At 33.1% G+C, this 24526-nt stretch overlaps 1 pseudogene; it reads left to right on the top strand.

Moving 5' to 3' along the window:
- The first annotated feature begins 15323 nt into the window (after positions 1 to 15323).
- LOC149551780 (potassium channel AKT1-like) lies at positions 15324 to 23686 on the top strand (annotated as a pseudogene).
- The last annotated feature ends 840 nt before the right edge of the window (positions 23687 to 24526 follow it).

The following is a 24526-nucleotide window of genomic DNA, read 5'->3' on the forward strand; positions in this document are numbered from 1 at the left end:
ATGGAATGCAATTGGAAAGTACATTGTTGTAGTGGAGCCTTCTTTTCCTCACATGGTGCTGAACTATGCACAAATTTGTGTCAAAATGGATTTAGAAGATGTCTTGCCATACAAAATATTTCTAGGCTCTTTGGGATGACTCAGAGTAGCCACTGGATCATGTGCTCTTTAGATATAGAAATTGTAAGTTTGGTCATCTAGTTTAACTTTGACCCATTCTAGGGTGAGCAAACACACAGCATAAAAATAAAGAGAACATCTTGGAAGGGAAGAAAAATAAAATATAGTTGTAATGCAGGCAAAAATACAGAACTCCATTAGTTGAGAGGAAAGTTCCAAGCAGAAAGCATAAGGGCAAGGTAGTAGGAATAACAATGTTTTGAATTCCTTCTAAATTAGCGTATTGGTCATCTAGTTTAACTTTGACCCATTCTAGGGTAAGAGCAAAGATACATAATAACAATAAAGAAAAAACCATGGAAGAGAAGAAAAAGAAAATGTAGGTAGTGCAATTCATGCAGACACAAATATAGAACTCCATTAGTCGAGAGGAAAGTTCCTAGTAGAAAGCATAAGGGCATGGTGGGACGAACAACAATGTTTGAATTCCTTCTAAACTAGCACTAGTAAAGAATGGTGGGAGTGCTGTTGTCATATGAATTTGGTGTACTACAGTCTCAAACAAAACAAATCCTTGAAGACTCTCAGAGATAGTCAAAGATAAATCCCTGCTAGAAATCAGAGGCTGGTTGTCAACAAAAAAAAGGTAATAGTTGGTGAAGGTCCCTAACTATTAAGGAATAATTAATAGATTCTTGAATCAGAGGCTGCTTGTTAACAAAAAAGGTAAACTCTTGATAGTTGGTGGAGATTCTAAGATGATTAAGTCATAGGAAAAAGTCTTCTACATGCCAAAAAATTGTGCCATCTTTATCCACAGGTTAGATATGATTTTCATCATTTTTTTTAGTAGTGTTTCAAGGTATTGTTCTTCTTGTGTGTGTGTAATGGTTCACAATTTCATGATTCTATAATCTACCTGTTTAGCCTAACTTTTTTGGATTCTACAGTAGTATTTTTTCTCCAATAGTACAGACAAATGAATTGTGTCATCAATATTCTAAAGCCTATGTGCAAGTCTACAAAGAGATGGGTGTCAAGGTTATAGATTCATTATGACACTCAGGAATGGGCTCATCTTCAATCTTTAGAAGATTGAATATGAGCCCATTCCCAATTGTGGTAATAAATCTCAAAGCTCCTTCAGCCTGAGCATATCATGTCCTTCGGACGATCTTTTTGAAGCTACTTCAACATTGTATCCTTCAAACTTTAGAAAAATTTACATGATATGATTGTGAATGCTTTTTTGGAGATAAGTTTTACTCAATAAATTGTGAAGCACATGGAATCTTCTATGATTAATCCAAAAAAATACATATGCCCCTTTATAAGTTAATTATTTGTTTGAGTATATATAATATATTTCTTGATAGTGTCTATGGTTGATGTGCAACATCAAGACTTGGGTTCTGGTATTTCTTCTGTAGTCGCAATGAAGGATTTTATATTACTTGCAGCTTGTGGAGTAGATGAGATTCTTCCTCAGAGTCCTAAATTTCAAGCTAATATATTCACTTCATGTCTCACAACACTTATTAAAATTTCATTGTGATGGTATTATCTTATTCTCATATCTCTAATCATCTCATTCTTTTTACACATGATTGGGAAACTGCAATTTGTGATGCGCTAATAGCTAGCTCCTTTGCTAGGTACAACAACTGGACATATTAGGGAGTGAATTAATAGCATGGTTTCTAGTACAAAATCAATTTAACATAGAGTTTTGGTAATGATTGTTTATATATCTTGTATCTTAAATTATTCTCATTTCCCTCAAATATGTGTCACAATGGATATAATGTTTACATGTATCATAATATTGAAACGGTTCTCTAAGGCAGGGCCAAGTTGTTTACTATGCACAAATAGCTCACTTCTAATGGAATGGAACTTAAAAACATTGGGATATTGAAATTAGTGATCCTTTTATTCCCGTCATGTGAAATTTTTGGTTTTTGCAATGTATGTTACTAGTTTTGGATTTCTATTTGCTAAACATGATTACATCTTTATCTAACAAGACATAAAGAATTACGAAAATGCTTGTCACCCATCCTTGTACAATGCTAATGATTCTTAGTTGGAGTAGTTCCAAGATAAGTCACCTCTTGGGGAGTCTTGATGCTTACCCCTTAGAGCATTGCCTGAATTGAAAAGTGACAAGTGGACCATTCATGCCCATGAGATGGTTTTCCACGATCCACATTTGATGAGTTATGGGTCAACAAATTTGATTCAAAAAACTATGCAGCTCAATTCTACTATGATATAATGTAAAAATTACCTTATTTTTCAACCTAATTTCTGTGTATGATTGATAATACATTAATAAATAGCAAATTAAGAGCTAAAATTCAAGCCATAGTATGCCGATTTCGCACACAAAAACTTGGCCTTATCTGTCCCAGCCGAAACCTTTTAAAAAAAGCCCACATTGGCATGTTGTGATGGTTAAATAGTGGTGTTGTTCTTTCCATTAAGATTCAAATCCTGCTTGGGTGCTAGTTTAGTTCCTCCATTTCTGGGAATTCTATGTCAATAGCAAGATCCTTCAATGTGAGAAACACAATGTAGAATAAAAGGACTATTAGATGATGGATCATGTTTTTCTATCGCATTGAGTTTTGCATATTTTTTGAGAAAACACAATTCTGGTGCTGCCCATACTAAAACACTAGAAAAACCAAAAATAAAGACTAAAAGACTATGAAGAAATGAGCTAAAAGATATGTGTGAAGGAACAAGCTAAATAGATATGCCTATTCTAGCAACTTTAAAAAATCAGTGTGCAACGGAAGTAGATTCAACTCCAAAGACATGTCTATTTTTTCTAATTTTGGCATGTAGCTTTAGGAGAACAGCAACTAAGTACCCCATACGTTCAAAACATGAAAATAAGTCTTTTTATCATATGTTTTATCTTTTGGTGGGCCCTATTAGACATGGACTGCCTTCATACAATGTACATGATTTTTCTCAATCATATGAATAATTATATATTCTTCATATTAGTTACTATTGATGTTTTTCAAGCATTCTATAAAATAGTTCACATGCCTTGCATATGATATGACATTTTGCATGCATCCTGCATTCTCTCTCATCCAGATGATATGGATTACACAAAGTGATCTGAAACCATGATGCTAAAAAACACATAATCGAATGCAAAATGAACTTGCACTACAAATGGATTGTGGAAATCTGATATTGGTAAAATTGCATGCATGTCTACCAAGACAATCACAACTTTAACATATATTTTTCCTGGTAGACATGCATGTAAAATCAAGAATATCAGATTCGCACAATCCATTTGTAGTGCAAGTTCATTTTGGATTTGATTGTGTGTTTTTTAGCGTTATCATTTCATATCACTATCTATAAACCATCATCAACCGGATGAGAGAGCGTAGGATGCATGCAAAATCTCATATCATACACAAGGCATGTGAATTATTTTATAGAATGCCTGAAAAACAATTTACACCCAGGCATTGGTAGAAATTTCTACCTTCATTGGTCGAAATCTCTACCTTCAATTGTCAAAATTTTTTACCTTCATTGGTCAAAATTTCTACCTTCATTAGTCAAAATTTCCACCTTTCTGGTCAAGATTTTCTACTTTCTTTGGTCAAAATTTCTACCTTTATTGGTTGAAATTTCTACCTTCTTTGGTCAAAATTTCCACCTTTCTTGGCCAATATTTTCTACCTACATTGCTCAAATTTTCTACCTTTATTGGTCAAAAATTTCTTCCTTATTTGGTCAAAATTTCAACCAATTCCTGACAAAACTTGCATAATGGTCATGGAGGTTTTTTGACCAAAGTATTGGTCAAAATTTCAACCAAAAAATTTTTGACCAATGGGTTGGTCGACTTTGGTCAAAAAGTGCATCAAAATTTTGACCAATAATGGTCGAAAAATGGTCTCAGATGTACTAGTGTCTTATACACTAAGGAAATAGATAAATTATGAAAGGATATGTTGCAAATGAGAAGAGACCCTTGAAAGGAAGAGATCTTGTGTAAAAAGACATCTACCTTCAAGAGGAGTGTCATGAAAAACTTCAAGACAAATAATAAGATGAACAAGAATGCATCTATTTAGCCTCATGCATATAGGTGCAATAGGGATCCTTGGGAGAAGGATGACAAAGTAAGGGAAAATGTTTATAATGAACATAGTTTTGCAAATAAAGAAGAGATGATGATCAAGGACATGCACCTCTTGTATAAGAGAGAGTCATGATCAAGACACAATTCCTTATAGGAAAATAATGCCACATAATAAATAAATACCACTATATTAAGGAAATTCAATCCTCAGACAAAGTGAGAAATAAAGAATGTACAAAGGAACCTTTCCCCTTAAGTGTGAGAAAAGAAATAAAATAAATGGTAGGATTATATAACAAAATATCATAATATATAAAGATCAATTTTGAGCAACAACTGATAGCCATGTACAAAATGCAAACATTCCATATCCAACAAGAAGTATTATATAATAATGTAACACTGTAGATGATTAAAGAAAGAGATATCATTGGATACCTAAACATAAAATTTTAGAAAAAATATCACTCAAGAAGTAAACTATAGATGATTATTAGATGAGAAACATTCAATCTAAGGTATAAAGAGATATTTTCTAGGAAATAGAAACATAATCTTGCATGTAACAAATCTTTTTATTGCCAAAGATAAGAATATACTATAAAATAATGCAATCTATAAATAAATGAAGAGGGAAGATGAAAGGATACCATATTATTCCCACTTAGTTATCTTGAAAGGGACAATAAAGGGATAGCATATACTTGAGAGAAAAGAAAAGGAAGTTCCAAGATATGCCCTAAATGAGAGATTCTTTTAAAATAAAGATGCACTTAAAACCATAAGATTGCACTCAAGACGTTAATCCCCACATAATACAATAAATTCATGTAAGACAAACCATCAATTAATAAGAGAATTCAAGTATATTGGAAAAGATAAGAGAAGAAAAATTACATTATACCTCCCTAGGTGGTTTCAATTTATATTAGACATTTGATTTAAAGAAAACATTAGATTGCACATGGGATGTTAGTCCACAAGTAATCACAATAAATGAATGCAAGAAAATATGTCATCATATAAAAGGAAAATAAGTAATCAAAGGTAGAAGATGGATCCTATAATATAGATATAAAAAGAAGAAATTGGGCCTTTTCCCACCAAGTATGGAGACAAGGGGAATGGTTATTGTGTTTCTCACAAAGTAGGAAAAAGAGCCCTAAAAAGGTAGGCTAAAAATGTCTCATAGCTAGGAGTAACATAATAGGGATGCGGATGCATCAAGTAAAATGATCACGAAAAATATACCAATCAACATTACAAGTCATATGAAACATAATACAAGCAATGAATGTAAAATAAGGACGAAGCATAGATAAAGAAGCTTTATTAGGTTTAATTATATGATACTGTAAAGAAAGCATTCAATATGAATATACTCATCAAATAAAGGTGTTGGATGCAAAAAGTCAAGAATATAAAATGTGGGTTCAAAATATAGGGTTTCCCAATCTTTTAGAGTTGAGAAACTACTCATAGAGTCAACATGAATAGGATCCTTAGGGTATAAGTTTGAATTTGTGAAAATAAGGTCATAAGAGTCATCCTTCTCAACAAAACCTAATTTAAGTGAGACATGTCATAAGAAGGAGTATCAAATGTGTGGTTTTCTATTTCTAAGGCACTCTTAGGAGGAGGATTAAAAAAAATTCATAAATAACTCATGTATATAAGGTGTATCAATTAAATGCACAAAAAGAGGTTGATCATCTAAATGTGTCTCATGAGGAAGGGAATGATACATGTCCTTATCTAAGGGTTTATCCCAAATAGGAGAATCATCCAAGGAGATAAGAAAAAACACATTAGATGAGGAATTTTTATGAGGAATAGAGTAGTCAATATTCCTATCCAAGGGCTTATCCCAAATAATAACACTATCAAGGTTAGGAACATCATGAATCATTAAATATTGATCAACATCATCTTTAGGAAGATAGGCCTCAATAAGAGAACATATCAATGTTGGATTAGCCACCAATGTTCCCCTATGGGATACATGACATGGCTACATGGCTTAACTACCTCATGTGTTGTATAAATCTAGTGGTTGTATCAAGCATTAAAAGGTCAATCTTTTGGTGCAATGACAATCCTAGCTTGTAACAAGTAGTATCAGAGCTTGGTCATAGGTTTGAATCTCCTCAGGTAATGTTGAGGGGGGGATTTTTGGACTAACCACCAATGTTCCCCCATGGGATTTATGACATGGCTTAACTACCTCCTGTGTTGTATAAGTCAATTGGTTGTATCAGACATTGCTAGGTTGATCTTTTGGTGCAATAAGAACACTAACTTGTAACAATCAAAACATCATCATATGCATAAAATAGAATGTCTTGAATATCATGAATGAAACTTGAAAATAATGATAAAAATTGCATTGAAATTAAATATAATCTAAAGAAGAAATAGATACACTTTTTTTTGTATTTTCAAAATGTGAATATACGAAAACATTGCAAAAAAGAGATATAAATAGCACCGATGAAAACAATGACATATAAAGTATATCTAGATACACCAAAATCTAACATATAAAGAGAGATAATGCAATCTAAATCCAATAAGAAAAGAGGGTAAGAATATGGATTAACCAAAAGAAGGTAAACACCCAATCCAAATAAGGGAGATCTAAATTCAAAGATCAAAAAGAAAGGGGAAAGTAGTTAGGTTCACAAAAACAAGGTGAAAACCTAATGTAAATAATCTAACTCCAATAAGAAAGAGGCACAAGGTTAGATTCACCAAAATGTTTAGGGGGAAAAGGGAGATACTTTAATAGGATTGTAGATCTCCACTTTTCTAGGGCCACTAAGCCATTCAAATATGTACGAAAGGGAAAGAGGAGAGTTTTCAAATATGATTCCACTTATGATCCAAACTAGATTAGCTAGAACCTAGAGGAAGAAGAGTGGAAATACTAAATTAAAATTATAAAGGGGAATGAAATACAAGGAAACATACTCTTTGGCCCATAAAAGGATAAAGTAAATGTGAAATTGAACTAATTGCCTAAATAAAGTAAATCTAGATGCTATTTGAATACAATTAGCCCAATTAAGATGCAAATCTAGGGTAAAGATATGAAAGGAGATGAAAAATGAAAGATTCACCTTGAAATACATAGAAGAAGATGCATTTAAGCTCCAAAACTTGCAGATTTGAAATATTTTTGAATATCTATTTACAGATGTTAGAATAAAATGATGAAATGAAAAAATCAATAAATATCCCCAGAAATGGGCAATGAATGACTAGGTTGACTTGGAAGGACATCCTAAAACTAAGTTGATGTAGTTTGGTGACCTAAAATTGACTTCTCCATAAAGCTTTTGAAAAGTAGGTTCATATCTGTAAGATTTGACTGGTATCATGCAAATCAACATAGAAAATAAGGGTTTTTTGGTTGGGTTAATGAAGGCTTACCTTGGTCAAGCCCTAGGTTAAGGAATTAACAACAAATTAAAATGAAATTAATAAAGGAAATATTTGCATGTAGTGGATATAAATAATATTAAGTGAAAGATTTAGTTACCTTCAAAGATGCAATTTCCTTTGATATGTGATCAAATATGTAAGTGTAATAACCTTGACTCAAAGAAATTATAAGGAAATAAAAGAAGCTAAAACCTCATGTGTGGAAATGTATGTGAGATGTCATTGATGAATATTAAAAGAGTTTGGATGGATTGAAATGATGGATCTTCTCCTTAGAGCCAAACTCCACTACAACCTTGAAGGAAGAAGCTTGATGCAAGAAGGAGATGCATAGACTTGGATGATTGAAGATGCTTTCTTGAAGAAGAACACCTTGAATACCTTCTTGTGGAGATGAGATAACATGAGAATAAGATATGAAAATGAAGCCCCCAAGCCTCCTTTTATACTAGTTTTTAGGTGGGAAAACAACTCAGGTTGACAAGGGAGGTAATTAAATTAATTGGTAAACGGAAGAACTTTAAGGCCTCGGACCCCATAGTCACTAGGGACTAGATTGACTTGGGAGGACTAGGTGGACCTAGTGTATATGCTATATTAGTATGTTAGAAACACTAAATTAAAAAATCAAAAGCATTTACAAACTAAAATACCATAACATAAATGAGAGACTAAAGAGGAAACCCCAATTGGAAATATGAGCCAAATGAATGGACTCTCCCAATAGGATTTAGCTCTTTTCTTGGTAGATGAGTCTAAGGATTGGGATGTATGCTCAAGATGATCAAACTATGCTTCAGTGGTGGGGATGAGTAAATGAAAAATTGATAGCTTTGTGAGCTCTCAATTTGGCATTATAAGGGTATGGTTGATGGCTTTTGGTTCTCAAACTAGCACTATAACTTTGGCTTAAAGGTTGTGATGAAATGGCTTGGGAGGGAATTCAATTTATAGGCTAAGGGCTTGAGGGATGGAGGGTTAAGATGTAAGGATGGGGAAATGGTTAAGGAGGGTTGAGATTGCATGAGAGGAGAGCACATGGATTGTGCTTCCTTATAGCCAATTAGGGAGTGACACATGTCACAGGGTGAGTGGGTGGAGGAAAGGGCAAGGATGAGTCAACAAAGGAGGCTCAAGGGATAATATCTTCATAAAGACCCTTCATTATGGCTTGTAAGAGCAATGAATGAGCTTGTAAGAGTCTTTATGGCTTTGTAAGAGCATTGAAGGCTTAGTGGTTGGGATATTTTGGAGGGAGTTGAGATTGTTGACTTTGCTTGGCTTAGGAAAGTCTTAAGCTTGCTTAGGGAATGTGACAAGTTTAGGGGGTGGATTAGGCTTGGTTTTAGGATTAGATTAGGGATGTTAGAGATTTGCAAGTGGATGGCATTCATGAGGGTGGGTGAGTTAGTAGCTAATCTTGGTTAGTATGGGTGGATGGGGTGGATTAGGCTAAAAAGGGGGTTTAAGATAGTTTAGGGGTTATTAGATTTCAGGACTTTATTTATCAAATAGATTTATTTAACAAATGAGGATTTTGGAATTTAGATAAAAGAATAGGATTAGTTGATAAATAATAGGTTATTTGATTTATCAATTAGGACTATAGATGATTAATTAAATTAACTAGCTAGGGGATGGCAAAGGATTAATTAAATAGGAATTTAATTAATCATGCCTTTAGAGATAATTAAATAGGATTACCAAAGCGGTGTAATCAAATTTAGGTGTCTACACCTAGGTCAACCTAGTCTAGTCTAGGTCAACCTAGGTTGACCTAGTCTAGTCTAAGTCGACCTGGTCCCAAAGGATAGGTCAAGAGAACCACATGAAGCTCTAGAGGGAGATGCAGGTGAAACTAAAAGATAGTGAACTAAACATGACATATGGTTAAAAGTTTGTATCAAATCAAAATATACAATACCATGTTAGAAAGAGAGAGAATAGAAGAGGAAGAAGAGAAAAAGAGACCAAAACCATGCTAAGGAGGGCCATAAGGTCTCAAAATGAAGTGCATCCATTTTAAGATTGTACATGAAGAAAATAGGAGATAGAGATATATCAAGCACAAACTAGTAGATATATGCATGATGAAGGTGTAGAATATCATTAAATATAGAGAATTAAAAGAGGAGAATATCCATGATTAAAATGCAATAAATAATCAAATATAAAGAACCATCTAAGATACCAAAGTGTGGAGAGAATGTGGAAGCACATGTCAAGTCAAAATTGAGGGAATTGTATAAAATATGCATAAGATACCTATAATGGATATGTACAAGTAAAAAAGGCAAGGATAATATATGGAAATAATGTAGTGTGTGAAAATACAAGTATATTTACACTATTTTTAACATGAATAAGAGAATCATAGAGTGAATATGTGAAAGGAATGGTAATGTTCATTATTTGTTGAAGAAGAAATATTCAATAGGTGAAAATTTGTTATGGAATTTTGGTACTTCCTAAAGGAGAGATTGGTGTCTATCGCCAAGTTGGTACTTCACAATGGGGGTCAGTGCCTATAAAATGTGGGATTGGTGTTGGTAGTGGGTTGGTGCCTACAAATCATTCAAGAGGATACTAGTACCTATGAAATGTGGGATTGGTGTTTATAGTGAGTTGGTGGCTAAAAGTCATTTAAGAGGACATTGGCTCCTCTTGCATAGTTTGTTACATAGTTTGCAAGACGAGTTAATATAAGAAATTTTTTGTCATGATTTTGTCCTATAATGATTTCCATGTAATTTTTTTGTTCTTATTGTTATTGATATTGTGTAATTGATTTTATAGTGATTTCTAAGGTTAAAAATTAAAATATGGCATTATACTAATTCACCCCTCTTAGTATAATCATGTACTCATCAATAAACCAAATATAATTGTATATCCACCCGAATATGACCATTTATTCACCTAGCTCATTTTTTTTTCATAAGTTAAACCTTTACCTTAATAATATCTAGATCAAAACTTTTACTCATTGCCCCCCTTATTTTCATTACTGGAGAAAACTTTTGAAAGTTTATGTCATTTTCTAGCATTTAAAGGCACGTATCAGAATTAATTTTGAATTCCTAGGAAATAACTCTACAAGATTCAAGATTCATCTACATACCATTTATATTATAGTAATGAAAAAAAATTAATTAGTATAATAATAGGAATCTAGATCCACACAATCTTTTGGGAGCATGTGTGTGTGTGTGATTAAAGTGTGTTATTTTAAACCATTTTCTCCAGATTATTGGTAGTTGAATTGTAAGAACATGTCCCCTCATAACAATCAAAATAATTCTCAAAAGATAATTATTAAATAACATGAATCACAAATATTATAAGAGAGAAAGAAATCCAATTAGAGTAAATACAAAGATAATGCACATACTAAAAAGGTCAAATTTTGAACACAAAACACAAATTAAAAATTGCATACCTAACCCAAACTAGTAGGTTTAACCTAAATCAAAATGAAAAATTAACACAAGGATTGAAACACTTTATTAACAAAGGCATCATTCTATTTAAGGTAGAAATAATTAAAATCCAAAATTTTCATCAAATAATGCATTCTTCAATCAACAAGTTGCAAACACTTATTTTCTTGTTTACCTTCCATATATCTATGCTTAATTCCTTTACCCACTATCTCATTCTTGTTCTTAATCATACATACATACATATATATATAATTTTACTTACTGCCACCCTTATTTTCATTACTGAAGAAAACTTCTGAAAGTTTAGGTCATTTTCTAGCATTTAAGGGCATGCATTAGAATTAATTTTGAATTCCTAGGAAATTACTCTACAAGCTTCAAGATTCATCTACATACCATTTATATTATAGTAATGAAAAAATTTTAATTAGTAATGAATATTGTAGAGACATCCCTCTTTCCAATTATAACCACACTTGACTACCTTAATAGGGTTTCATTTTTTGTTGTGAAATACCACTAATAGATCCTTCTTCTTTAGTAGGGTTTAAGTTTGAAAACTATTATTATTTTTTCTGGTGATTTTGGTAACTTAGGTATCAAACATCTAAGGTTGGATAGTCTTTTAGGTATAGAGTGTTAAACTTGGAAAGAATAGATGCAAAAAATAATATTTGGGTTAGATAACTAAGAAATTATTAAGGTGGTAAGACCTTTAGTTTTAGATATTCCAATGCAAAAGAAGTTTCTCTTGGGTGTTACAATAGATATTTGCATAAGAGCACGCAACTCTCCTTTACACAAATTATATCCATTACATAGTATACCTCTATTCCATTTGTCACTTCATATATATATATGTTGGTTTAATGAACTTAAGGTTAACAAAACTATTAAAATACATGATTTTTAATATTTTTGTATAAGAATGTGAGTTATTAAAAACATTTATTCACATTAAAACATGGAAATGAGAACACTATAAAAATATATAATACTAAAATTATGTTTTTATTGGTTTAATTTTAGTTTGTTGGGGTTCTCTAGAGATGCATCAAAGAATAGATTAGTGCCTTTATCTATCTAAGGATCAAAGGTACTAGTTTGATCCAAAAAATGTAATGATAGAAATTTAATTTGATATCTCAAATGCACCACTAAATATTATGACTTTCAAGATGCACAAGTAAGTTGTTCTCTGCACATGCATTTATAAAACAACAAAAGGTTTTCAAATATAAAGCGAGTCTACTTACTAACACATAAGCATACCTAGGCAAGAGTCAACAACAATAATTACTTGTGAGCCTCTCATCTAGGAGGTCTTTCGTTCGAGTTTACTTGAGCTTAACACATAATAGTAATGAATCTCTACAAATAATAATAAATTTAGGCTTCAACCCATTATCTATCAAAAATAAATAAAAACATGAGCATACCCATTAGTTTTTCTTTATCATATTGAACATATATCTTTTTTTTATACATAATGGGCTGAAGCTTAGAATTATTTATTTATTGTTATTTTTTTAGATTAATTACATCATCTAATTATGTATTAACCTAAAATAGATTTGAACCCAAGACCTCTTCGATAAGAGGCTCACAATTTACCATGGTGTTGTAGGCTCTTGCCTAATATTGAACATATATCGTAAAAAGGCTTTGCAAGAATTTTATAGTCATCTAGCTAACCAACCGAATAACATCCAAAAATATATATCATACATGAGGGGATAGTTAAGTTTGATCATGTCTTTATTTATTATATCTACTAAGTGAAATTTATTCATTATGATTTTTTGATGAACTTGGGTTATTACAATATAAAATACTTTTAGCCAAAACTTGAAAATAAAAATCATTCTTAAAAATTCAATAATTATGTTGGGTGTGCAAATAATGCCCTTTTGACTTATATTTCCTCTTTTTCAGCCCATCTAGAAATCATATATTTTAATGATATCCATATTTCTTATGGAAGGAACTATGACCATCTCTAAATGTAAAAGCTTCTAATGTCTTCTTGCATCACTTCACATTGCCTTACACTTGAAGCTATCCCCCTTATTTCAATAACTATATCATTTTGTAAACCATTCATGACTTAGGGGAGATCATAGATGCAAAAGGTCATAAGATCTATTATACATCAAATCATATTCATCCAAAGGTTATTAATTCCATACTAGGTCATACAATAAGTTAAGTAAGGTTTTCTATCCAAATATGAGGGTTGCGAGGATTTGAATACCAAAGAGAAAAGAGGAGGAGAAACACATCAAGAATTTGGAAACCATATTAATATGAAAAATATACAAGATTAAAGTTTACAAGGTGTAATTTTTTGGAGAGAAAAGTTTGAATTTAAGGAAAGGATATAAGGAAGACAAGGTAGCGAAATAACTTCCTCAAATAGCCTTGAGAGGAGGATTATGACAAAAGCTTTCTTGAATATTTATAACATTTACAAAAACTTAACATAAATAACATATGCATATCCGAGAGAAATCCCCTGACACTCCAAAATTCAGCCAATTTATTATATTTAGAAATCAATAAATAATGACAATATACTTTCACAACAATATTCTCACAAGAGTATTATAGAGTCTTGTTGTTAGTCTTGTTGTGGTTTCACAATGCACGCCTATTTCTCCTAAAAATAAGGACTCACTAATAATTTTTTTTTTTTTCAGACCCCTAGTCTAGGGTCTAAGTGGTTTTTAGGGCTCTACCTAGAGTTTGGGTTCTTCTTGGTACCCTGCCTAAAAATTCTAGTTGTCAGATTTGAGAAATTTGGACCAGAAAGGTGATAAGAGGTTAAGGTGTGCATTAGCGCACCTAGCGCATATGTGCACTTATCATGGGTGCGCAAGTGTGCTAGATGTGGAAGTGCGCATGCAAACTCTTTGGAGGTGCACACATCCTAAAGATGTGCATGGTCCTAGGTCTATAAATACTCAAGGACCAACCCCTCCCCTCATTCATTATTTTCCTTCAAGCATCTTTGAGCACACCTTTGCACCTATAGAGGTGCACCAAACATCCGCTTACCTCCACTCAAAACACTAAGTCAACAAACATAAAGGTGTGCACATGCACACCTATTCAAGATGCACAGGTGCACACCTTTATTCACATTTAAAACCTAATGCAAACCTAAGGAAAAGGTGTGCATGTGCGCACCTCACCAAGGTGTGCACACGAACACCATTATCACTCAAACTAAGAAACCTAGGTAATGGTGCACATATGTACACCTTGTCAAGATATGGGTATGCACACCATTTCTAACCCTTTAACCTAAACACAATTAAGGGTGCATACATGAAAACCCAATCAAGGTGAACATGTGTACACCCTTAACCCCTTAACCCTTCACATCCCTTAAGAGAACATTGAAATGTGCACAGTAGCGCACATGCGCATATGTGCACTCCACAAGGGTGCACACTTGTACAAGTGTGCCACTGTGCACTTAATAACCTTTTAAAGGTTATTTAGCACACTTAGCACATCACTCAAGGTGTGCAAGGTGTGCTAAACTACATTTCACAGCTAAATAGGTGGATTTAAATGGTTTTGCAAGGGTTTTAGGGTTCTGCATCTTGTTTTTTAGCAATTAGGGTTTAATTTTTACCCATATGGACTAATGTGTGTATGTTTTGTGTAGATAAAATAGCTTCCTCATCATCCTCACTTGCAAAGAAGATGGCTCCAAAACTAGTTATTTTCAAGTTTCAAGGGGCACCTAAGAAATCATAGTTTTAGGATGCACATTTAGAGATACCGAATTGGGACATAAAGTCTAGAATGCATTCCTAGTACTTTGAAACAAGCCTAAGGAGAGGTCCTCAATGGTCTCAACACTTTTAAGATTAGGCTTGGTTAATGTGGCCTCACATCCCACATCAATGCAATCTTTAAAGCTTGTCATGGCCTTGGTAGAGAATTATGTATTAGAAGAAAGAGTTGTGAAGAGTATAATAGGGGAGATAGTCTTGGATTTAAGACCAAGGAACATTGCGAAAGTCTTCTATCTTCCAAGAGTGAATCAATCTGTGAAAATTGCTTATCATCAAGCCAAAATATGGTATAGGTAAAATGAAAAGGAAGTTAAAGAGATCACACAATCATCATTCTTGATTGATAGAACACCAGTGGGATGAAGAGAAAGCAAGGTAGATATGACTACAGGATACATGAAGGATGACATCAGATACTCCATTATGCTTTTGAGTAGGGTTATGGGTTTTCCAGCAGCTGGGCACTTGAATATTTGGATCGTACACTTCATTGAGCCCATTAGAACAACTAAAATGCCGATTGATTGGGCCATAATACTAAGTGAAAACTTAGATGAGCAGTTGGTAGGAGTCAAAGCTAACCCCAAGTTTTACATGAAATCATACTTGGTGTATTTATTGACAACAAGGACAACTAACTATCTAGGATTGTATAAGAAGGAAAGCATGAAGGATGCCAATTCTTGGCCTTGTGCAGTATATCCCCAACTAGTAAAGAAGAAGCTCTCAAATTAGATAAATGAATACATAATAGTCAATGATGCTTTCATTTTTGTAATCATCTAGTTCATTGAGGGTGATTATGCCAAGAGGATATTAGTAGAGATAGCATCAAGGATTGTAGAGATGGGTGCCTTTTACATCTAGTTCAAGATATTTACCTACCTAAGGGTAGTGGGCACAATGGTGAATCTAAAGAAACTCCCAAGATATCTATCAGATAGGCTCATTTTACTAGAGATTGCAAGACAACTCATATTTGCATATGACATAGTGAGGAAACAACATAAGAAGACCTTAGTATGGCCCATCAGTATAGGTCCATTTGAAGTTAAGTGTAAATAAGATATCATGAACTTTGATGTAGAATGAGATCAATATCCCTTGGAAGATTACATCTCTCCTTGTCCATTTTTTGACAATATTGGTAGAGTTCAACTTTTGGCAGAGAAATAATTTGTTCATGAAGATGCAATAGAAGATCATTGGATGAATGTGATAGATGCCTATGATATCAAAATTAGGGATTATTGTAGGATGAATCTATATCCGGTAGGTAGCACCTTAAAGATAAATATCCCACTAAATATTGTCCAACAAGACACACAAGAGGTCTTAGATCCCTTGTATAATCACGACAAGATATTTGATAGACCAATTATGAATGAAGAGGTTGAAAGGGAAGAGAATATAGATATCAATAATAGGGAGAGACATATAATCCAACTGATAAAGGAGTGGATCAAGAAGCCCTTTAAGCTAGACCCAATTCCTCAAACTATGATCTTTAGGCCACACCATGCCCAGTTAAGGGTAAAGGTGCAAAAATAATAGTACTAAATTTCCTTGCACAATCTCCAATTAGGCAAAAAATGATATATAAGCATGACAGAGAAGTTGGTTACTTCAGGGAAAACAAATGAAAGAATAAGAGGAAAAGAGCTTCTCTAGAGCAAGCTGAATTCAAAGTTGAAGAACCTTAAGAAGAAGAGGAAGCTCAAACATCTAAGAACCAAGAACCTCAAAATGAAGAGGCAACTTAGACTTAGGATATTCCACAAGTGCCTCTACTAGAACAAGAATAGGAACAAGCCCTTGAACAAGAAGTAGAGGAGGTATCCCCACCTATATAATAGGAACAAAGATCTCCTTCACCTACTAAGAAAGCTAGAGTTGGACCTACTACCAAAAGGACTAGGAGGTAGAAGATACAAATAAAGGTTATACCTATTCCTCTAGTCTTGGAAACCATCCCTGAAGAGGATGAAGAAGATGAAGAAGAAAATCTCTCATTAAGTCAAAGGACATGCTTGGCAAGGGTTACCTAGGAAGAGAGAAGGAGCTCCACCATCACACCACCATCTATTCTTAGGAAACCTATTGAGGTTACAACTTTAGAGGATGAGAAACAACTGTACATAGATCAAGAAGAGGGGTAGGGAAAAAATATTTTCAACATATCTAATTTCAACTTTATGCTAGTAGGGAATGAAATAGTGGGTGATAAAATGTGAGATACACCCATAAACCAACCTTTGGAAGAGGGTTGGAATCAAATGTCACCTCTACCACAAGGATTTCTGGGTACCTCACCACCATCATTTTAGGATTTGTCATTTTTGGACAAAGGATCAACCACTCCACTCCCTTCTATCACTAAAGAAGAGAGAGTGTTGCGTGAAGAAGAGGTTGAATAGAGACTAGATAATGAAGTATCTGAGGAAGGATAGATACCTAAAGAACCTCAGCAAACTTCTTAGGATACACAGGCAAGGACTTTTGATACTACATATGCAAGGACACAAAATTTAGATCTCTTGCAAAAGGAGAAGATTCCAAAAAGGAGTGATAAGGAAAATGGGCTTGCTAGGAAAACCTCCTTTTCAACTAAATACTTGTCTCCTATGGGCACTACACTAGCCTAGTTGAAGAGGGAAGTTATGGTTCAAAAAAAGAGACAACTAAACATGAATGAAGAGGAGAGTATGGATGCACTAGTAGAAGACATCAAGAGGCCTGAGCCACCTATGGGTGATGCACAATAATTGACCTTCATAATGAAGAATAGAAATCAGGACCTACTTGCTCACATAACCATTTCTTCTCCACATGTTGAGATTGAAGATTTGACTCCTAAGGACTATGAGATTACAAATGTCCTATTAGGAAAGCCCACAATATATACAACTAAAGTAATGATCACTATAGGTGTCAAGGAGGTGTTTAGGCATTTTGATGATAATGAGAATGAATTGATAAAGTTGCATAAAGAAAATGAGCTACTAAGAGGATATCTACATGGAATTGTAGGTCCATTGGATCAAGACCACCAAGAGATTACTCTCATTGTGGCACTAGAAAGGAGAGATAAAAGGGAGTGTCCAAGTCGATTCCTTTTTGGGAGCATGTTAGCAATGGCATAACAATTTTGAGTAGAAGGATGTAGATATAATACAAGCTAATTTAAACCTATTGCATAATGTTCATTCTAATGTGAAGAAACTAGTATCTATAGTTGACCAAGATTTTTGACTTATGGATGAGGTACATACCTGGGGAAAAGACCTTCAAGTACTCTAAACAATAAAAGGTCAAATGTATCATACACTCATAGAAGTGTATATAATAGATGAGATTGATAAACTTGAGGATTGGATTGAGAAGATAGCTGCTAGAAATAAGGTCATGGAAAAACTTCATAAAGATATTTAGAGGTTAAAAGGTTAGTCTCAAGAGAAAATTTTGGATGCAAATATGTATTATGATGCTATTTCCCTTGAGATTTTTGAAGATGATTCAAAGATGAAGCTCAAGTTAGTACAAGCAGTGATTGAATTTTTTTTGAAGAACTTTTAGGGATGCTTCATTTGATGAAGATATTAGGCAAGCATTTAAGGCTGAAGAGGTATTGTTGAGACTTGATGATTTTATAGAAACTCGAATAGATATTAGTAATTATTGACAAATAGTTAAGCATAAATATGAGATAGTAGATTTACCAAAAGCTTCCCAAGTGATAGAGATAATAGAGAAATTCAAGAGAAAACATCTAGACATCACTCTGGTATAAAGGGGAAGAAAACCCAGAAGGTAGAAATTTAGTTTTGACACTTGGGGAAAATTTTGGATTTTTTTGGACTTGCTACGTAGGTGTGTTATTCCAAAGGTGCATTGAAATTTTGAAGAAGTTAGAGATGTGTCAATAGTTAACTACCAATTCTATATTTAAAGCTTTCCATGCACTAGAAACATATTCTGATGGTAGTTTAACTCTTAGAAACATTCAGAGAAGGCCAAGCTTCCATTTTAGAGCTTCTACTAACTCCCAAATTCTCTTACAACTTCCTTCTTCTTATCTACTACTTCTTTCTTTTTTTTAAGATAGGTAAAGGCCCAAGCACCCATCAATTGACATAAACAAGGGTGGAGTCCTATTTTAGCACCATTTAGAGAGTCAGTTTGTACATAATTAGATTTGTTTCATTAGTTTAAGCATATATTTGCATGAAGAGATCTGTCACTCTTAACGCAAATTAAGGAGATGATTTTTTATAAATTGAGGAATGCAACATGTATTTAAGGCCATTATTTTGATGCAATAATATATGCTTTTAGTGCTCTCATTCTGATTCTAGTTATTCTTTCACAAGTGTGTTATTTTTGTGGATTCTTTTTCATGATAATAATAGAGACAATAGTTTTGTTGTGTTGATTTGTTTATGTGATATTTTTGGTTTTGTTGTTTGCTGTGTTTTGACAAATTCTACTGACATACAGAGTTGGAGAAGAGATCACCCTATTGTTCCTACATAGCTTCTTGTTTTGCATGAGCACACTTTTTATGGCCTTGCAATTTGATAATAAGTGAAACATCTTTTGATTTTACTAAGTTTCCATCGATAATTGCATCGGTGTATTTGAGGAAGCACTACTCCTAATTTTATTGATTTCCTACCCAATATTTTCAACAATTTAACTCATAGACATGTTGTTACCATGGTTTATGTCCATTAGGAATTTCTCTTTTATTCTATTAATTTCATCTCTCATTACCTTATCTTTGTTATTTTCTTTACCAACCCTTGGTTAAATTAGGAATTCATATAGTTGCATTGTTAGATTGCATTCATTTAAAAAATAGAAAATACCAAAAATATATCTCTTTTTGTGGTTAATTTTGAAAAAACAAGCACATTGATCATCTTATTCAAAATTGGTTCAAACCAAAAAAGGCCTCTTTGTGAAAAAATATATTTATCTTCAATTGAGGAGATTCTAGTAGGTCATAAGTTTGCCTGGAACCTTGGAGTTGATCCCAAATCAGCTTTTCAAGAGAGGAGTTTGAAAGGGTCCCTGCCGTTACACTACTACATTTAACCTTATTTTTTGACCAAAATTTTCGACCATCAACTAAATAAATTCAGGGTGGTTGAAATGTAAAGGCAAAAATTTCTTTTTTTTTTTTTACATATAAGACTCGTGTTGGTCAAAATTTTGACCAAAACAAGGCTTATACATCCACAAAGGAAAAAAACATTTGTCATTTTAGGTCTTTCCCGTGCCCGATTTCATTTTAGGTTTTCTCTAAATTTTTGCATGGTTTTTGCAGAGGGTAGGGCTGGTCTTGAAAGTGAATCTACACCTTGCACCCTGGTCGAGCTTCTTCTGGAAAACATGGGCTCTCTTTCCTATCTACTCAATCCTCATCATGAAGTTTATGGCATTTGAGGAGGGTTAGTGCACTATTTTCTAGGTATCTCATTATCTTCATACCCATAGTTAGAATATAGAATATACAGTTGCACATTCTTTCCCTTTCTATAGAATTGCACTTAATTGGAGATTTAATTGCAGTATTTTTCTGAGATCAAGTTTTTAAGTTGATTGTATCTTAAATATATGAGAGCTTTTTTAAATAGTTCCTAACAATTTGTTCATATTATTTCTATAATAGATCATAGAATATAATAGATCTTACACAATTGAATTTAGAAGTGTATGATTATTACAATTAGATCTCTCTAGTGAACCATCATCAGAAAAAGGATGTGTCAGATATTTATTTTATTAACCATGGACTAAGTAACTACATGCCTGAATGTAATCAATTTGCCTAATTGTTTTCAAAAGAATCTTGCAATTAGTTCCATCTTTTCTTGTTAAGATCCAAAACTTGCTGTAGTAATCTCCTAAATCAGAAATAGAATTCAAGTCTATTAAGGCATTAGCTATTAATTGGAAAGGTTTTGAATAACTAAAAGTTCACTTGAAGATCACTGCAAAAAAATTAGGAAAATTCTTTGCTGAGATGTAGGTTAGAGAAAGATGTGTGCTTGAATTACTTCTGGACAAGATGCATAAAGCTTATTTGTGTAAGGAGTCAATACATCTCTGTGATTGATATTCTATTTCTTGATTCCATTGCATCTTAAACAAGGATGATTATAAGGGATTGTGATGGTCTAGGTGACTCTTTTTGCTGTCCATTATGGTGGGTGTTTCTACTACCTTCTAGCACGGCGATATCCTGACCCCAAAAGCACCTGGATTGGTAATACATATCTAAACTTCAAGAAGGAAATCCTCTGGACTGCATATGTCTCCTCCATGTATTGGTCTATAAAAACCTTAACCACTGTTGGGTATGTAGATCTCCATGCTAAGAACACTAGAGAAATGGTTTTCACTATAGCATACATGTTCTTCAATCTTGGGTTACAAGCCTACTTGATAGGCAATATGACCAATCTTGGTGTCCATGGCACTAGAAGAACATTTAACTTTGTAAGTATATGCAGTAATAGTATTAATTAAGATGCATATTAATAACCTAGTATATTGGTTTTCTATGTAATTGCTGATGGAGTTCTATGTTAGATGGGGTATAGAGAGATGCATCGAATGCTGCCTTAGATTTCTGTGATAGAAATAGATTGCCACATACACTAAAAGAAAAAATTATTGGACATATGAGGCTCAAGTTCAAAATGGAAGCTTTGCAGCAACACATTGTAGCAGGCCTTCCCAGGGCAATTCAGTCTACCATAGCCCAACATTTGTTTTACTCAACAATGTAGAAAGTCTATCTCTTTCATGGAGTTTTAGACGATTTCATTACTCAGATGGTAAATTAATCACATTTTGCTAAAAAAATTTTAGTGTGGGTTTAGAGATTTCCACAATCTATGTTTATATCATTTAATTGTTTTAGAATTTAGTTTGTGTAATTTTTTATATCAACATTTCAGATTACATTCTATGATCTATTAATCCAAATGTTAAGAGAACAAAAGAATATGTAAGATTATAAGATTGTAAGGTTTAAAAATAACAATAATTTTCTTTGCCTCACAAATGGATTAATGATTACCTCTTATACCAATTTAATTTGAACTATTCTCTATAGGGGAAGAGATCTAATAGCCATCTAGGTTAATTTTGAGCACTTAGATCTCCTAAGTTGTAAGTTAAATTGTGTTGATTTTTCCAATGTAGCTTTGTAGGTGATTCAAGAGTTTAAAGCTAAGGTTTTATGTTTGGGATCTCTTAGAAGCAATGGAGTGTGAAGTCATTGAAAAGTGTCATTTTAAAACACTTGTCCATATTCCAATAGCCCCTCACCAAAAAAATAGTACTTTTGGCACAACTGGACCAATCAGTAACCAAGAAAGATAAAAAATGATCAACTATTAGTATGTGTGTGATTGACTATTAGTACATGTATTATCAGCTATTAATATATATGTTATCATTTTTTGGAACTTTTTAAAAGTGACAATTAGGAAGTATATATCACAAAAGCCTCCTCATGATCAATGACCCCATGGTGGCTACTAGATCTCTTCCCCTATTTTGTTTCTAAGATTTGAAATAAATTTTATATCGTTACTATTCTTAATTTCTTTTATGTTTTTCACTTGTGGGTATTTGCGTACTAGTCATATTGAAGTTATGTAAAGTTGTAAGCATTTATCTCTATGTGCATTCCTCTTTATAGGTGATAGAGATGGTGGCAGAGTACATTCCTCCTAGAGAAGATGTAATTCTCCAGAATGACATTCCATCTAAGCTATATATAGTTGTTTTTGGAGTAGCTATAAGTTACATTCTCACAATCTTGCATTCCTTTTCCATATCTATCATGATTCCTACTTTGACACTATTTGGTAAGCATCTGAATTCTAAACTAGGACAAATATTGCATTTCAGGATTTAATTTTAATGGAGGATGGTCCAACTTCAGAAAAGGCAAGTTTTAAACTAGGCCACAAATAAGAATTTAGTGGATATTTGTATGAATGTCCATTGTCTTCTAAGATCTTGAGTGTAGGTTCTAGAGTGTTCCTCAAAGTAATTGAATCCAAAATTAGAAGAGGGTTACACATTTGTTCTAGTATTTGTGGTAAAACTTGTAAGCTCTTTTCGATGAGAACAAGGTTTTAATGAAATCTTCTTTCATTTGATTATCTGGTGTCATTTCTTATATGAGTTAATGCACTTTATTGGCTCCAAGTTCTTCAATCAGTTGAATCATGAGATTTAGTTGGAGAGATCGAAATCCTGTTCAATATTCCACAACCATTTACAGTTGGAACAAGAAATCTTTCTCAACTTCTAAGACTTAATAAGAATGTTTTAATCAATCTGATGCATTTAAATATTTTAGATGGAAGGATTATTATCAAAAAATTTCTTGAGGTCTTTAAACATCTAAGGCTCTGGCACATATGGTTTTTTCCTTTTCTACAATTTAGTTTATTCAATGAAAACATTTTTTTAAAACATGAAGCTGCATTCTTTAGGCATATTGAGGGAAGCAATAAAAAATCCTCTCTTACAAGATGGAAACGATAATTTTTACATTCTTTCATTTTCAACAGCATTCGAAGCAGCTTAAAGGAACAAATTTAGAGCAATTTCCATCTGAAATACAGGCTGCTTATATAGAAAGTGATGAAAAGTCTCCATTGCCAATAGGCCTTAACTATATAGCTTCAAAAGGGAATGCTCAATTCATGGAATAACTTCTGAAAAGAGGATCCAAATCTAAAGATGCAGATTATAATGGCTTTACTTCTCCAGTTAGGCAAATTATTTATTACTCTTATTATCAATGGGCAAATGTTTTTGATCTTATGAATTGATATTTTGGAAAAAATCATATTAAAAGGTTGAATCCCCTCATAAAAGCTTTCTTCCTATGAAATTCTTACTAAGGAATAGAGTAGCCTTAGAGTATAAAACCTAAACTAAATTCCATAAAGTATAACAGTCCCCCTAATTAGCAGCCATACTAATCATTTGCATTGTAACTAATTCATTCCAGAATAAGCATATTGAAAAACTGAATGATTTTCACCATTCATTGTTTGGCATGTTTGAACAAGAGATGAGCATGAATTCTGCAATAGGGGATCTGAAAATTAACTCAATCTCCAACTCTTTTCATCCTTAATCAGTTGCAAGTCCACCCAAAAGAGTAATAATACACTTATCTCGTCCAAGCACTCATAAATTAGATATATTATGTGGAAAATTGATTGTTTTTCCTTCATCACTGGAGGAACTATTGCAAATAGTAGGTAGATTCTAGAAATTTGGCATTATATTTTGATTGCTTAGATGTGTTCATTTAATTTTGAGAAAATTCAAAGTTCTTTTTCAAAATATTATCGCTTCAACAATATGCCTCGTGTAGTTGATAGCATGGCAAACATTCGGATGCAGAGCAACCATTGTACTTAACCTAGACACTAGTACATTTGACCCCATTTTTAGACCAAATTTTTTGTCCATCTATTAAAATGTTTTAGATTGGTCAGAATATGGAAGGAATTTAAAAAAAAAAAAAAAAATTCCTACCC

Source organism: Cupressus sempervirens, chromosome 6 (assembly GCF_028749045.1).
Source record: "Cupressus sempervirens isolate cs-2001-9-10 chromosome 6, ASM2874904v1, whole genome shotgun sequence".
Classification (NCBI taxonomy): Eukaryota; Viridiplantae; Streptophyta; class Pinopsida; order Cupressales; family Cupressaceae; genus Cupressus; species Cupressus sempervirens.